This window comes from Lissotriton helveticus, chromosome 1_2, assembly GCF_964261635.1.
Source record: "Lissotriton helveticus chromosome 1_2, aLisHel1.1, whole genome shotgun sequence".
Classification (NCBI taxonomy): domain Eukaryota; kingdom Metazoa; phylum Chordata; class Amphibia; order Caudata; family Salamandridae; genus Lissotriton; species Lissotriton helveticus.
Window position 1 is genome coordinate 340,839,803 of NC_136058.1, and position 15,118 is coordinate 340,854,920.

Genomic DNA, 15,118 nt, shown 5'->3' on the forward strand with positions numbered 1-15,118 from the left:
TATTACAACACTGTGAATTGATCGAGGGTATGCCTTAACCCCAAGGAGGTGAGCACTGTTTAACAGATGCCAATAAGTCCTCGTTAGTATAGTGGTCAGTATCCCCGCCTGTCACGCGGGAGACCGGGGTTCAATTCCCCGACGGGGAGTCGATTCATTTTATTCACACAATTAAATAAAATGATGTACTTTCTAACATTGTAAAATATATCTGTCATTATCCTTGCCTATTCCGATTGAGAAAAAAAGGTTGAATTCACTGATGGCCAAAATGCTTACTGACGTGTTAACTGAAATTCAGAATATGCTCTGAATATTTCAATATGCACAGGCGTACCATCAAAAACACTTTACATCTGCATTCTCTTGGAAAATGAGATGAAGCAGTGGTGAATCCTAGGCTGCTGTTCTACTCGATTGGCACAATTTACAAGTAGAATGACTGCTTTTGGTTACTAGTGACCCCTGGTGGCTAATAGTTATAAGCTGCAAATGGTAAAGTGAGCTGATTATATATATATATAGATATATATAAATATATATATTGATAGTTAGAAAGATAGCCAGAAATAGACAGATCAATAGATAGATATTTATTTCAATGAAATAATTTCTTGATAAAACTGATTGTTTTTGGCTAGGAATTTCTGTATTGTAATATTTAGGAAAAAAGATTACTTGTCCTAACCAAAAGCAGCAAATCTGCCTATTACAATACTGTGAATTGATCGAGGGTATGCCTTAACCCCAAGGAGGTGAGCACTGTTTAACTGATGCCAATAAGTCCTCGTTAGTATAGTGGTCAGTATCCCCGCCTGTCACGCAGGAGACCGGGGATCAATTCCCCGACGGGGAGGCGATTCCTTTTATTCACACAATTAAATAAAATGATGCACTTTCTAACATTGTAAAATATATCTGTCATTATCCTTGCCTATTCCGATTGAGAAAAAAGGTTGAATTCACAGATGGACAAAATGCTTACTGATGTGTTAACTGAAATTCAGAATATGCTCTGAATATTTCAATATGCACAGGCGTACCATCAAAAACACTTTACATCTGCATTCTCTTGGAAAATGAGATGAAGCAGTGGTGAATCCTAGGCTGCTGTTCCACTCGATTGGCAAAATTTACAAGTAGAATGACTGCTTTTGGTTACTAGTGACCCCTGGTGGCTAATAGTTATAAGCTGCAAATGGTAAAGTGAGCTGATCATATATATATATATATATAGATATATATAAATATATATATTGATAGTTAGAAAGATAGCCAGATAGACAGATCGATAGATAGATATTTATTTCAATGAAATAATTTCTTGATAAAACTGATTGTTTTTGGCTAGGAATTTCTGTATTGTAATATTTAGGAAAAAAGATTACTTGTCCTAACCAAAAGCAGCAAATCTGCCTATTACAATACTGTGAATTGATCGAGGGTATGCCTTAACCCCAAGGAGGTGAGCACTGTTTAACGGATGCCAATAAGTCCTCGTTAGTATAGTGGTCAGTATCCCCGCCTGTCACGCGGGAGACCGGGGTTCAATTCACCGACGGGGAGTCGATTCATTTTATTCACACAATTAAATAAAATGATGTACTTTCTAACATTGTAAAATATATCTGTCATTATCCTTGCCTATTCCGATTGAGAAAAAAAGGTTGAATTCACTGATGGCCAAAATGCTTACTGACGTGTTAACTGAAATTCAGAATATGCTCTGAATATTTCAATATGCACAGGCGTACCATCAAAAACACTTTACATCTGCATTCTCTTGGAAAATGAGATGAAGCAGTGGTGAATCCTAGGCTGCTGTTCCACTCGATTGGCACAATTTGCAAGTAGAATGACTGCTTTTGGTTAGTAGTGACCCCTGGTGGCTAATAGTTATAAGCTGCAAATGGTAAAGTGAGCTGATTATATATATATATATATAGATATATATAAATATATATATTGATAGTTAGAAAGATAGCCAGATAGACAGATCGATAGATAGATATTTATTTCAATGAAATCATTTCTTGATAAAACTGATTGTTTTTGGCTAGGAATTTCTGTATTGTAATATTTAGGAAAAAAGATTACTTGTCCTAACCAAAAGCAGCAAATCTGCCTATTACAATACTGTGAATTGATCGAGGGTATGCCTTAACCCCAAGGAGGTGAGCACTGTTTAACTGATGCCAATAAGTCCTCGTTAGTATAGTGGTCAGTATCCCCGCCTGTCACGCAGGAGACCGGGGATCAATTCCCCGACGGGGAGGCGATTCCTTTTATTCACACAATTAAATAAAATGATGCACTTTCTAACATTGTAAAATATATCTGTCATTATCCTTGCCTATTCCGATTGAGAAAAAAGGTTGAATTCACAGATGGACAAAATGCTTACTGATGTGTTAACTGAAATTCAGAATATGCTCTGAATATTTCAATATGCACAGGCGTACCATCAAAAACACTTTACATCTGCATTCTCTTGGAAAATGAGATGAAGCAGTGGTGAATCCTAGGCTGCTGTTCCACTCGATTGGCACAATTTACAAGTAGAATGACTGCTTTTGGTTAGTAGTGACCCCTGGTGGCTAATAGTTTTAAGCTGCAAATGGTAAAGTGAGCTGATCATATATATATATATATAGATATATATAAATATATATATTGATAGTTAGAAAGATAGCCAGATAGACAGATCGATAGATAGATATTTATTTCAATGAAATAATTTCTTGATAAAACTGATTGTTTTTGGCTAGGAATTTCTGTATTGTAATATTTAGGAAAAAAGATTACTTGTCCTAACCAAAAGCAGCAAATCTGCCTATTACAATACTGTGAATTGATCGAGGGTATGCCTTAACCCCAAGGAGGTGAGCACTGTTTAACTGATGCCGATAAGTCCTCGTTAGTATAGTGGTCAGTATCCCCGCCTGTCACGCAGGAGACCGGGGATCAATTCCCCGACGGGGAGGCGATTCCTTTTATTCACACAATTAAATAAAATGATGCACTTTCTAACATTGTAAAATATATCTGTCATTATCCTTGCCTATTCCGATTGAGAAAAAAGGTTGAATTCACAGATGGACAAAATGCTTACTGATGTGTTAACTGAAATTCAGAATATGCTCTGAATATTTCAATATGCACAGGCGTACCATCAAAAACACTTTACATTTGCATTCTCTTGGAAAATGAGATGAAGCAGTGGTGAATCCTAGGCTGCTGTTCTACTCGATTGGCACAATTTACAAGTAGAATGACTGCTTTTGGTTACTAGTGACCCCTGGTGGCTAATAGTTATAAGCTGCAAATGGTAAAGTGAGCTGATTATATATATATATATATAGATATATATAAATATATATATAAATATATATATTGATAGTTAGAGATAGCCAGATAGACAGATCGATAGATAGATATTTATTTCAATGAAATAATTTCTTGATAAAACTGATTGTTTTTGGCTAGGAATTTCTGTATTGTAATATTTAGGAACAATGATTACTTGTCCTAACCAAAAGCAGCAAATCTGCCTATTACAATACTGTGAATTGATCGAGGGTATGCCTTAACCCCAAGGAGGTGAGCACTGTTTAACTGATGCCAATAAGTCCTCGTTAGTATAGTGGTCAGTATCCCCGCCTGTCACGCAGGAGACCGGGGATCAATTCCCCGACGGGGAGGCGATTCCTTTTATTCACACAATTAAATAAAATGATGCACTTTCTAACATTGTAAAATATATCTGTCATTATCCTTGCCTATTCCGATTGAGAAAAAAGGTTGAATTCACAGATGGACAAAATGCTTACTGATGTGTTAACTGAAATTCAGAATATGCTCTGAATATTTCAATATGCACAGGCGTACCATCAAAAACACTTTACATCTGCATTCTCTTGGAAAATGAGATGAAGCAGTGGTGAATCCTAGGCTGCTGTTCTACTCGATTGGCACAATTTACAAGTAGAATGACTGCTTTTGGTTACTAGTGACCCCTGGTGGCTAATAGTTATAAGCTGCAAATGATAAAGTGAGCTGATTATATATATATATATATAGATATATATAAATATATATATTGATAGTTAGAAAGATAGCCAGATAGACAGATCGATAGATAGATATTTATTTCAATGAAATAATTTCTTGATAAAACTGATTGTTTTTGGCTAGGAATTTCTGTATTGTAATATTTAGGAAAAAAGATTACTTGTCCTAACCAAAAGCAGCAAATCTGCCTATTACAACACTGTGAATTGATCGAGGGTATGCCTTAACCCCAAGGAGGTGAGCACTGTTTAACGGATGCCAATAAGTCCTCATTAATATAGTGGTCAGTATCCCCACCTGTCACGCGGGAGACCGGGGTTCAATTCCCCGACTGGGAGTCGATTCCTTTTATTCACACAATTAAATAAAATGATGTACTTTCTAACATTGTAAAATATATCTGTCATTATCCTTGCCTATTCCGATTGAGAAAAAAAGGTTGGATTCACTGATGGCCAAAATGCTTACTGATGTGTTAACTGAAATTCAGAATATGCTCTGAATATTTCAATATGCACAGGCGTACCATCAAAAACACTTTACATCTGCATTCTCTTGGAAAATGAGATGAAGCAGTGGTGAATCCTAGGCTGCTGTTCCACTCGATTGGCACAATTTACAAGTAGAATGACTGCTTTTGGTTAGTAGTGACCCCTGGTGGCTAATAGTTATAAGCTGCAAATGATAAAGTGAGCTGATTATATATATATATATAGATATATATAAATATATATATTGATAGTTAGAAAGATAGCCAGATAGACAGATCGATAGATAGATATTTATTTCAATGAAATAATTTCTTGATAAAACTGATTGTTTTTGGCTAGGAATTTCTGTATTGTAATATTTAGGAAAAAAGATTACTTGTCCTAACCAAAAGCAGCAAATCTGCCTATTACAATACTGTGAATTGATCGAGGGTATGCCTTAACCCCAAGGAGGTGAGCACTGTTTAACGGATGCCAATAAGTCCTCGTTAGTATAGTGGTCAGTATCCCCGCCTGTCACGCGGGAGACCGGGGTTCAATTCCCCGACGGGGAGTCGATTCATTTTATTCACACAATTAAATAAAATGATGTACTTTCTAACATTGTAAAATATATCTGTCATTATCCTTGCCTATTCCGATTGAGAAAAAAAGATTGAATTCACTGATGGCCAAAATGCTTACTGACGTGTTAACTGAAATTCAGAATATGCTCTGAATATTTCAATATGCACAGGCGTACCATCAAAAACACTTTACATCTGCATTCTCTTGGAAAATGAGATGAAGCAGTGGTGAATCCTAGGCTGCTGTTCTACTCGATTGGCACAATTTACAAGTAGAATGACTGCTTTTGGTTACTAGTGACCCCTGGTGGCTAATAGTTATAAGCTGCAAATGGTAAAGTGAGCTGATTATATATATATATAGATATATATAAATATATATATTGATAGTTAGAAAGATAGCCAGAAATAGACAGATCAATAGATAGATATTTATTTCAATGAAATAATTTCTTGATAAAACTGATTGTTTTTGGCTAGGAATTTCTGTATTGTAATATTTAGGAAAAAAGATTACTTGTCCTAACCAAAAGCAGCAAATCTGCCTATTACAATACTGTGAATTGATCGAGGGTATGCCTTAACCCCAAGGAGGTGAGCACTGTTTAACTGATGCCAATAAGTCCTCGTTAGTATAGTGGTCAGTATCCCCGCCTGTCACGCAGGAGACCGGGGATCAATTCCCCGACGGGGAGGCGATTCCTTTTATTCACACAATTAAATAAAATGATGCACTTTCTAACATTGTAAAATATATCTGTCATTATCCTTGCCTATTCCGATTGAGAAAAAAGGTTGAATTCACAGATGGACAAAATGCTTACTGATGTGTTAACTGAAATTCAGAATATGCTCTGAATATTTCAATATGCACAGGCGTACCATCAAAAACACTTTACATCTGCATTCTCTTGGAAAATGAGATGAAGCAGTGGTGAATCCTAGGCTGCTGTTCCACTCGATTGGCACAATTTACAAGTAGAATGACTGCTTTTGGTTAGTAGTGACCCCTGGTGGCTAATAGTTATAAGCTGCAAATGATAAAGTGAGCTGATTATATATATATATATATAGATATATATAAATATATATATTGATAGTTAGAAAGATAGCCAGATAGACAGATCAATAGATAGATATTTATTTCAATAAAATAATTTCTTGATAAAACTGATTGTTTTTGGCTAGGAATTTCTGTATTGTAATATTTAGGAAAAAAGATTACTTGTCCTAACCAAAAGCAGCAAATCTGCCTATTACAATACTGTGAATTGATCGAGGGTATGCCTTAACCCCAAGGAGGTGAGCACTGTTTAACGGATGCCAATAAGTCCTCGTTAGTATAGTGGTCAGTATCCCCGCCTGTCACGCGGGAGACCGGGGTTCAATTCCCCGACGGGGAGTCGATTCATTTTATTCACACAATTAAATAAAATGATGTACTTTCTAACATTGTAAAATATATCTGTCATTATCCTTGCCTATTCCGATTGAGAAAAAAGGTTGAATTCACAGATGGACAAAATGCTTACTGATGTGTTAACTGAAATTCAGAATATGCTCTGAATATTTCAATATGCACAGGCGTACCATCAAAAACACTTTACATCTGCATTCTCTTGGAAAATGAGATGAAGCAGTGGTGAATCCTAGGCTGCTGTTCCACTCGATTGGCACAATTTACAAGTAGAATGACTGCTTTTGGTTAGTAGTGACCCCTGGTGGCTAATAGTTATAAGCTGCAAATGATAAAGTGAGCTGATTATATATATATATATATAGATATATATAAATATATATATTGATAGTTAGAAAGATAGCCAGATAGACAGATCGATAGATAGATATTTATTTCAATGAAATAATTTCTTGATAAAACTGATTGTTTTTGGCTAGGAATTTCTGTATTGTAATATTTAGGAAAAAAGATTACTTGTCCTAACCAAAAGCAGCAAATCTGCCTATTACAATACTGTGAATTGATCGAGGGTATGCCTTAACCCCAAGGAGGTGAGCACTGTTTAATGGATGCCAATAAGTCCTCGTTAGTATAGTGGTCAGTATCCCCGCCTGTCACGCGGGAGACCGGGGTTCAATTCCCCGACGGGGAGTCGATTCATTTTATTCACACAATTAAATAAAATGATGTACTTTCTAACATTGTAAAATATATCTGTCATTATCCTTGCCTATTCCGATTGAGAAAAAAAGGTTGAATTCACTGATGGCCAAAATGCTTACTGACGTGTTAACTGAAATTCAGAATATGCTCTGAATATTTCAATATGCACAGGCGTACCATCAAAAACACTTTACATCTGCATTCTCTTGGAAAATGAGATGAAGCAGTGGTGAATCCTAGGCTGCTGTTCTACTCGATTGGCACAATTTACAAGTAGAATGACTGCTTTTGGTTACTAGTGACCCCTGGTGGCTAATAGTTATAAGCTGCAAATGATAAAGTGAGCTGATTATATATATATATATATAGATATATATAAATATATATATTGATAGTTAGAAAGATAGCCAGATAGACAGATCGATAGATAGATATTTATTTCAATGAAATAATTTCTTGATAAAACTGATTGTTTTTGGCAAGGAATTTCTGTATTGTAATATTTAGGAAAAAAGATTACTTGTCCTAACCAAAAGCAGCAAATCTGCCTATTACAATACTGTGAATTGATCGAGGGTATGCCTTAACCCCAAGGAGGTGAGCACTGTTTAACTGATGCCAATAAGTCCTCGTTAGTATAGTGGTCAGTATCCCCACCTGTCACGCGGGAGACCGGGGTTCAATTCCCCGACGGGGAGGCGATTCATTTTATTCACACAATTAAATAAAATGATGCACTTTCTAACATTGTAAAATATATCTGTCATTATCCTTGCCTATTCCGATTGAGAAAAAAGGTTGAATTCACAGATGGACAAAATGCTTACTGATGTGTTAACTGAAATTCAGAATATGCTCTGAATATTTCAATATGCACAGGCGTACCATCAAAAACACTTTACATCTGCATTCTCTTGGAAAATGAGATGAAGCAGTGGTGAATCCTGGGCTGCTGTTCCACTCGATTGGCACAATTTACACGTAGAATGACTGCTTTTGGTTAGTAGTGACCCATGGTGGCTAATAGTTATAAGCTGCAAATGATAAAGTGAGCTGATTATATATATATATATAGATATATATAAATATATATATTGATAGTTAGAAAGATAGCCAGATAGACAGATCGATAGATAGATATTTATTTCAATGAAATAATTTCTTGATAAAACTGATTGTTTTTGGCTAGGAATTTCTGTATTGTAATATTTAGGAAAAAAGATTACTTGTCCTAACCAAAAGCAGCAAATCTGCCTATTACAATACTGTGAATTGATCGCTGGTATGCCTTAACCCCAAGGAGGTGAGCACTGTTTAACGGATGCCAATAAGTCCTCGTTAGTATAGTGGTCAGTATCCCCGCCTGTCACGCGGGAGACCGGGGTTCAATTCCCCGACGGGGAGTCGATTAATTTTATTCACACAATTAAATAAAATGATGTACTTTCTAACATTGTAAAATATATCTGTCATTATCCTTGCCTATTCCGATTGAGAAAAAAAGGTTGAATTCACAGATGGACAAAATGCTTACTGATGTGTTAACTGAAATTCAGAATATGCTCTGAATATTTCAATATGCACAGGCGTACCATCAAAAACACTTTACATCTGCATTCTCTTGGAAAATGAGATGAAGCAGTGGTGAATCCTAGGCTGCTGTTCCACTCGATTGGCAAAATTTACAAGTAGAATGACTGCTTTTGGTTACTAGTGACCCCTGGTGGCTAATAGTTATAAGCTGCAAATGGTAAAGTGAGCTGATCATATATATATATATATAGATATATATAAATATATATATTGATAGTTAGAAAGATAGCCAGATAGACAGATCGATAGATAGATATTTATTTCAATGAAATATTTTCTTGATAAAACTGATTGTTTTTGGCTAGGAATTTCTGTATTGTAATATTTAGGAAAAAAGATTACTTGTCCTAACCAAAAGCAGCAAATCTGCCTATTACAATACTGTGAATTGATCGAGGGTATGCCTTAACCCCAAGGAGGTGAGCACTGTATAACTGATGCCAATAAGTCCTCGTTAGTATAGTGGTCAGTATCCCCGCCTGTCACGCAGGAGACCGGGGATCAATTCCCCGACGGGGAGGCGATTCCTTTTATTCACACAATTAAATAAAATGATGCACTTTCTAACATTGTAAAATATATCTGTCATTATCCTTGCCTATTCCGATTGAGAAAAAAGGTTGAATTCACAGATGGACAAAATGCTTACTGATGTGTTAACTGAAATTCAGAATATGCTCTGAATATTTCAATATGCACAGGCGTACCATCAAAAACACTTTACATCTGCATTCTCTTGGAAAATGAGATGAAGCAGTGGTGAATCCTAGGCTGCTGTTCCACTCGATTGGCACAATTTACAAGTAGAATGACTGTTTTTGGTTAGTAGTGACCCCTGGTGGCTAATAGTTATAAGCTGCAAATGATAAAGTGAGCTGATTATATATATATATATATAGATATATATAAATATATATATTGATAGTTAGAAAGATAGCCAGATAGACAGATCAATAGATAGATATTTATTTCAATAAAATAATTTCTTGATAAAACTGATTGTTTTTGGCTAGGAATTTCTGTATTGTAATATTTAGGAAAAAAGATTACTTGTCCTAACCAAAAGCAGCAAATCTGCCTATTACAATACTGTGAATTGATCGAGGGTATGCCTTAACCCCAAGGAGGTGAGCACTGTTTAACGGATGCCAATAAGTCCTCGTTAGTATAGTGGTCAGTATCCCCGCCTGTCACGCGGGAGACCGGGGTTCAATTCCCCGACGGGGAGTCGATTCATTTTATTCACACAATTAAATAAAATGATGTACTTTCTAACATTGTAAAATATATCTGTCATTATCCTTGCCTATTCCGATTGAGAAAAAAGGTTGAATTCACAGATGGACAAAATGCTTACTGATGTGTTAACTGAAATTCAGAATATGCTCTGAATATTTCAATATGCACAGGCGTACCATCAAAAACACTTTACATCTGCATTCTCTTGGAAAATGAGATGAAGCAGTGGTGAATCCTAGGCTGCTGTTCCACTCGATTGGCACAATTTACAAGTAGAATGACTGCTTTTGGTTAGTAGTGACCCCTGGTGGCTAATAGTTATAAGCTGCAAATGGTAAAGTGAGCTGATTATATATATATATATAGATATATATAAATATATATATTGATAGTTAGAAAGATAGCCAGATAGACAGATCGATAGATAGATATTTATTTCAATGAAATCATTTCTTGATAAAACTGATTGTTTTTGGCTAGGAATTTCTGTATTGTAATATTTAGGAAAAAAGATTACTTGTCCTAACCAAAAGCAGCAAATCTGCCTATTACAATACTGTGAATTGATCGAGGGTATGCCTTAACCCCAAGGAGGTGAGCACTGTTTAACTGATGCCGATAAGTCCTCGTTAGTATAGTGGTCAGTATCCCCGCCTGTCACGCAGGAGACCGGGGATCAATTCCCCGACGGGGAGGCGATTCCTTTTATTCACACAATTAAATAAAATGATGCACTTTCTAACATTGTAAAATATATCTGTCATTATCCTTGCCTATTCCGATTGAGAAAAAAGGTTGAATTCACAGATGGACAAAATGCTTACTGATGTGTTAACTGAAATTCAGAATATGCTCTGAATATTTCAATATGCACAGGCGTACCATCAAAAACACTTTACATCTGCATTCTCTTGGAAAATGAGATGAAGCAGTGGTGAATCCTAGGCTGCTGTTCCACTCGATTGGCACAATTTACAAGTAGAATGACTGCTTTTGGTTAGTAGTGACCCCTGGTGGCTAATAGTTATAAGCTGCAAATGATAAAGTGAGCTGATTATATATATATATATATAGATATATATAAATATATATATTGATAGTTAGAAAGATAGCCAGATAGACAGATCGATAGATAGATATTTATTTCAATGAAATAATTTCTTGATAAAACTGATTGTTTTTGGCTAGGAATTTCTGTATTGTAATATTTAGGAAAAAAGATTACTTGTCCTAACCAAAAGCAGCAAATCTGCCTATTACAATACTGTGAATTGATCGAGGGTATGCCTTAACCCCAAGGAGGTGAGCACTGTTTAATGGATGCCAATAAGTCCTCGTTAGTATAGTGGTCAGTATCCCCGCCTGTCACGCGGGAGACCGGGGTTCAATTCCCCGACGGGGAGTCGATTCATTTTATTCACACAATTAAATAAAATGATGTACTTTCTAACATTGTAAAATATATCTGTCATTATCCTTGCCTATTCCGATTGAGAAAAAAAGGTTGAATTCACTGATGGCCAAAATGCTTACTGACGTGTTAACTGAAATTCAGAATATGCTCTGAATATTTCAATATGCACAGGCGTACCATCAAAAACACTTTACATCTGCATTCTCTTGGAAAATGAGATGAAGCAGTGGTGAATCCTAGGCTGCTGTTCTACTCGATTGGCACAATTTACAAGTAGAATGACTGCTTTTGGTTACTAGTGACCCCTGGTGGCTAATAGTTATAAGCTGCAAATGGTAAAGTGAGCTGATTATATATATATATATAGATATATATAAATATATATATTGATAGTTAGAAAGATAGCCAGATAGACAGATCGATAGATAGATATTTATTTCAATGAAATAATTTCTTGATAAAACTGATTGTTTTTGGCAAGGAATTTCTGTATTGTAATATTTAGGAAAAAAGATTACTTGTCCTAACCAAAAGCAGCAAATCTGCCTATTACAATACTGTGAATTGATCGAGGGTATGCCTTAACCCCAAGGAGGTGAGCACTGTTTAACTGATGCCAATAAGTCCTCGTTAGTATAGTGGTCAGTATCCCCACCTGTCACGCGGGAGACCGGGGTTCAATTCCCCGACGGGGAGGCGATTCATTTTATTCACACAATTAAATAAAATGATGCACTTTCTAACATTGTAAAATATATCTGTCATTATCCTTGCCTATTCCGATTGAGAAAAAAGGTTGAATTCACAGATGGACAAAATGCTTACTGATGTGTTAACTGAAATTCAGAATATGCTCTGAATATTTCAATATGCACAGGCGTACCATCAAAAACACTTTACATCTGCATTCTCTTGGAAAATGAGATGAAGCAGTGGTGAATCCTGGGCTGCTGTTCCACTCGATTGGCACAATTTACAAGTAGAATGACTGCTTTTGGTTAGTAGTGACCCCTGGTGGCTAATAGTTATAAGCTGCAAATGGTAAAGTGAGCTGATTATATATATATATATAGATATATATAAATATATATATTGATAGTTAGAAAGATAGCCAGATAGACAGATCGATAGATAGATATTTATTTCAATGAAATCATTTCTTGATAAAACTGATTGTTTTTGGCTAGGAATTTCTGTATTGTAATATTTAGGAAAAAAGATTACTTGTCCTAACCAAAAGCAGCAAATCTGCCTATTACAATACTGTGAATTGATCGAGGGTATGCCTTAACCCCAAGGAGGTGAGCACTGTTTAACTGATGCCAATAAGTCCTCGTTAGTATAGTGGTCAGTATCCCCGCCTGTCACGCAGGAGACCGGGGATCAATTCCCTGACGGGGAGGCGATTCCTTTTATTCACACAATTAAATAAAATGATGCACTTTCTAACATTGTAAAATATATCTGTCATTATCCTTGCCTATTCCGATTGAGAAAAAAGGTTGAATTCACAGATGGACAAAATGCTTACTGATGTGTTAACTGAAATTCAGAATATGCTCTGAATATTTCAATATGCACAGGCGTACCATCAAAAACACTTTACATCTGCATTCTCTTGGAAAATGAGATGAAGCAGTGGTGAATCCTAGGCTGCTGTTCCACTCGATTGGCACAATTTACAAGTAGAATGACTGCTTTTGGTTAGTAGTGACCCCTGGTGGCTAATAGTTATAAGCTGCAAATGTTAAAGTGAGCTGATTATATATATATATATATATATATATATATAAATATATATATTGATAGTTAGAAAGATAGCCAGATAGACAGATCGATAGATAGATATTTATTTCAATGAAATAATTTCTTGATAAAACTGATTGTTTTTGGCTAGGAATTTCTGTATTGTAATATTTAGGAAAAAAGATTACTTGTCCTAACCAAAAGCAGCAAATCTGCCTATTACAATACTGTGAATTGATCGAGGGTATGCCTTAACCCCAAGGAGGTGAGCACTGTTTAACGGATGCCAATAAGTCCTCGTTAGTATAGTGGTCAGTATCCCCGCCTGTCACGCAGGAGACCGGGGTTCAATTCCCCGACGGGGAGGCGATTCCTTTTATTCACACAATTAAATAAAATGATGTACTTTCTAACATTGTAAAATATATCTGTCATTATCCTTGCCTATTCCGATTGAGAAAAAAGGTTGAATTCACAGATGGACAAAATGCTTACTGATGTGTTAACTGAAATTCAGAATATGCTCTGAATATTTCAATATGCACAGGCGTACCATCAAAAACACTTTACATCTGCATTCTCTTGGAAAATGAGATGAAGCAGTGGTGAATCCTAGGCTGCTGTTCCACTCGATTGGCACAATTTACAAGTAGAATGACTGCTTTTGGTTACTAGTGACCCCTGGTGGCTAATAGTTATAAGCTGCAAATGGTAAAGTGAGCTGATTATATATATATATATAGATATATATAAATATATATATTGATAGTTAGAAAGATAGCCAGAGAGACAGATCGATAGATAGATATTTATTTCAATGAAATAATTTCTTGATAAAACTGATTGTTTTTGGCAAGGAATTTCTGTATTGTAATATTTAGGAAAAAAGATTACTTGTCCTAACCAAAAGCAGCAAATCTGCCTATTACAATACTGTGAATTGATCGAGGGTATGCCTTAACCCCAAGGAGGTGAGCACTGTTTAACGGATGCCAATAAGTCCTCGTTAGTATAGTGGTCAGTATCCCCGCCTGTCACGCGGGAGACCGGGGTTCAATTCCCCGACGGGGAGTCGATTCATTTTATTCACACAATTAAATAAAATGATGTACTTTCTAACATTGTAAAATATATCTGTCATTATCCTTGCCTATTCCGATTGAGAAAAAAGGTTGAATTCACAGATGGACAAAATGCTTACTGATGTGTTAACTGAAATTCAGAATATGCTCTGAATATTTCAATATGCACAGGCGTACCATCAAAAACACTTTACATCTGCATTCTCTTGGAAAATGAGATGAAGCAGTGGTGAATCCTAGGCTGCTGTTCCACTCGATTGGCACAATTTACAAGTAGAATGACTGCTTTTGGTTAGTAGTGACCCCTGGTGGCTAATAGTTATAAGCTGCAAATGGTAAAGTGAGCTGATTATATATATATATATATATATATATATAAATATATATATTGATAGTTAGAAAGATAGCCAGATAGACAGATCGATAGATAGATATTTATTTCAATGAAATAATTTCTTGATAAAACTGATTGTTTTTGGCTAGGAATTTCTGTATTGTAATATTTAGGAAAAAAGATTACTTGTCCTAACCAAAAGCAGCAAATCTGCCTATTACAATACTGTGAATTGATCGAGGGTATGCCTTAACCCCAAGGAGGTGAGCACTGTTTAACGGATGCCAATAAGTCCTCGTTAGTATAGTGGTCAGTATCCCCGCCTGTCACGCGGGAGACCGGGGTTCAATTCCCCGACGGGGAGTCGATTCATTTTATTCACACAATTAAATAAAATGATGTACTTTCTAACATTGTAAAATATATCTGTCATTATCCTTGCCTATTCCGATTGAGAAAA

The 15,118-nt window shown here is 35.8% G+C and overlaps 12 non-coding genes across 12 annotated transcripts; all 12 read left to right on the forward strand.

Moving 5' to 3' along the window:
• Nucleotides 1-77: 77 nt before the first annotated feature.
• Nucleotides 78-149, forward strand: TRNAD-GUC (transfer RNA aspartic acid (anticodon GUC)). The gene has a single exon. It is a non-coding gene; the product is annotated as a tRNA-Asp (tRNA).
• Nucleotides 150-5,044: 4,895 nt separating this feature from the next.
• On the forward strand, nt 5,045-5,116 carry TRNAD-GUC (transfer RNA aspartic acid (anticodon GUC)). Its single transcript has one exon. It is a non-coding gene; the product is annotated as a tRNA-Asp (tRNA).
• A 1,343-nt stretch (nt 5,117-6,459) lies between these two features.
• Nucleotides 6,460-6,531, forward strand: TRNAD-GUC (transfer RNA aspartic acid (anticodon GUC)). The gene has a single exon. It is a non-coding gene; the product is annotated as a tRNA-Asp (tRNA).
• A 636-nt stretch (nt 6,532-7,167) lies between these two features.
• Nucleotides 7,168-7,239, forward strand: TRNAD-GUC (transfer RNA aspartic acid (anticodon GUC)). The gene has a single exon. It is a non-coding gene; the product is annotated as a tRNA-Asp (tRNA).
• Nucleotides 7,240-7,876: 637 nt separating this feature from the next.
• TRNAD-GUC (transfer RNA aspartic acid (anticodon GUC)) lies at nt 7,877-7,948 on the forward strand. Its single transcript has one exon. It is a non-coding gene; the product is annotated as a tRNA-Asp (tRNA).
• Nucleotides 7,949-8,582: 634 nt separating this feature from the next.
• On the forward strand, nt 8,583-8,654 carry TRNAD-GUC (transfer RNA aspartic acid (anticodon GUC)). The gene has a single exon. It is a non-coding gene; the product is annotated as a tRNA-Asp (tRNA).
• A 1,345-nt stretch (nt 8,655-9,999) lies between these two features.
• TRNAD-GUC (transfer RNA aspartic acid (anticodon GUC)) lies at nt 10,000-10,071 on the forward strand. The gene has a single exon. It is a non-coding gene; the product is annotated as a tRNA-Asp (tRNA).
• A 1,342-nt stretch (nt 10,072-11,413) lies between these two features.
• Nucleotides 11,414-11,485, forward strand: TRNAD-GUC (transfer RNA aspartic acid (anticodon GUC)). Its single transcript has one exon. It is a non-coding gene; the product is annotated as a tRNA-Asp (tRNA).
• A 635-nt stretch (nt 11,486-12,120) lies between these two features.
• TRNAD-GUC (transfer RNA aspartic acid (anticodon GUC)) lies at nt 12,121-12,192 on the forward strand. The gene has a single exon. It is a non-coding gene; the product is annotated as a tRNA-Asp (tRNA).
• A 1,344-nt stretch (nt 12,193-13,536) lies between these two features.
• Nucleotides 13,537-13,608, forward strand: TRNAD-GUC (transfer RNA aspartic acid (anticodon GUC)). Its single transcript has one exon. It is a non-coding gene; the product is annotated as a tRNA-Asp (tRNA).
• Nucleotides 13,609-14,242: 634 nt separating this feature from the next.
• On the forward strand, nt 14,243-14,314 carry TRNAD-GUC (transfer RNA aspartic acid (anticodon GUC)). Its single transcript has one exon. It is a non-coding gene; the product is annotated as a tRNA-Asp (tRNA).
• Nucleotides 14,315-14,950: 636 nt separating this feature from the next.
• TRNAD-GUC (transfer RNA aspartic acid (anticodon GUC)) lies at nt 14,951-15,022 on the forward strand. The gene has a single exon. It is a non-coding gene; the product is annotated as a tRNA-Asp (tRNA).
• Nucleotides 15,023-15,118: the final 96 nt, after the last annotated feature.